The following is a 2,012-nucleotide window of genomic DNA, read 5'->3' as shown; positions in this document are numbered from 1 at the left end:
AAGGATCAATGGATCCTATTCCGACATGATCGAGAACCGACAGATGATTAGCCGTGCGGTGACAGCACATTTGGAACGTTTTCACTGAGAGGATGGGAAGTAGCCATTGACAACGGTGATGCCCAACATAAAGCTTTCCATGGAAAGGAGTATGAATGATTGGAAGAAGGCAATAGGAAAGCAGAGGTTCAGGAGGAACAAAGCATCTTCATACGCTTATCTGAAATTCCAACCAAAGAATTATATAAGTATCTCTATCTTTATTTTATGTTTTATTTATCTTTTAATTATCAATTCTCCATCACCATTTGAATCCGCCTGACTGAGATTTACAAGGTGACCATTGCTTGCTTCAAGCCGATAATCTCCGTGGGATCGACTCTTACTCACGTAAGGTTTATTACTTGGACGACCCAGTGCACTTGCTGGTTAGTTGTGCAGAGTTGTGATAAAGAGTTGATATTACAATTGTGCGTACCATGATGATGGCGCCATTGATGATCACAATTTCGCATACCACAGTGCTTTGAGTTCAAGTTTGGGTGCTTCTTTTTTTCATTCTCTTCCTTTGGTGCACCCTGTATATGAATCTTTGCTGTTGCAGCCTCTTCACTAGATGTTGATTCCTCCTCTGTTAACCCTTCAAGTTCTTTTTCTTCAAAAATCTCTTGTACTGCGTCTTCTAGTGAATCTAACCTCATACATTCGCCCAATGGTTCTGGTGTGTAACTCATGGCCTTGAACACATTGAATGTCATCTTTTCAATGTGTAATCTCAAGGTGAGTTCACCTTTTTGGACATCAATGATAGCTCCAGCAGTGGCCAAGAACGGTCTTCCCAGGATGATGGAGGCCTTGGCTTCCTCCTTCATGTCCAGCACTACAAAGTCTGCTGGGAAGATAAAATCTCCTACCTTCACCAGCAAATCTTCTACTATGCCATGAGGAAACTTGAACGATCGGTCTGCCAGTTGTAGGGCCATTTTTGTTGGCTTAGCCTCCTCAATCCTCATTTTTCTCATCATAGCTACTGACATCAGATTTATGCTGGCTCCTAAGTCACACAGAGCCTTCTCCACTGTGATTTCCCCTATAATACAAGGGATTTGAAAGCTCCCAGGATCCTTCAATTTCTGGGGTAGTTTGTGCTGAATGATGGCACTACATTCTTCGGTTAGTGTCACAATCTCATTGCTCTTCCAGCTTCTCTTCTTGGTCATTAATTCCTTTAAAAACTTGGCATAGAGCGGCATTTGCTCTATTGCTTCAGCAAAGGGTATGTTGATTTGTAGTTTCTTGAAGATTTCTAGAAATCTTAAGAATTGGTTGTCATCCCCCTTCTTTTTCAATTGCTGAGGGTATGGAGCTTTTGGGACGTCTAGCTTCAGCATTTCTCCTTTTTGCTGTGAACTGGGAATGGGAATTTGGACTTCATCTCGTTCTTTTTCCCCTTCATTTGAGTTCTTCTCTTGTGATTTCTTGGGAATTTCCTTCAATTCCTTCCCACTTCTGAGGGTGATAGCCTGACATTCCTCTCTTGGGTTTGGATCGGTGTTGCTGCACGCTGCACGGCTGGGAACTTGCTTAAATAGGTAGCCATGGAGTATGGATCATGGGTCTGCCTAGGTGAGTTTCCAATGTAGTTGGCTTGTTCCTGCTCACCCTCTGCTTCTGCATTCACTCCTTCTTGGGTTGCTGATGAGGTGGTGATTGCTGCTACTTGGTTCCTCTCCATCTTCTTGGTAAAATCAGCCAGCTGCTTGGTGATCATCTTGTTTTGGGCCAGCAGTGCATCCACGTTATTTATCTCCATCACTCCTCTAGTGTTGCCTCTTTCAGAAGCATAAAAGTAGTCATTCTCAGCTACAGTCTCAATGACATCTATGGCTTCTTCAATAGTCTTCTTCTTGTTCAGAGATCCCCCAGATGAGTGGTCTACTGCCTTCTTTGATTCATAAGAAAGACCTTCATAGAAAATGTGTAACTGCACCCATTCATTGAACATATCTGGC

This window comes from Arachis ipaensis, chromosome B01, assembly GCF_000816755.2.
Source record: "Arachis ipaensis cultivar K30076 chromosome B01, Araip1.1, whole genome shotgun sequence".
In the NCBI taxonomy this organism is placed as follows: Eukaryota; Viridiplantae; Streptophyta; class Magnoliopsida; order Fabales; family Fabaceae; genus Arachis; species Arachis ipaensis.
The sequence above is the reverse complement of the archived record's forward strand: the minus strand, read 5'-3'. Positions refer to the sequence as shown.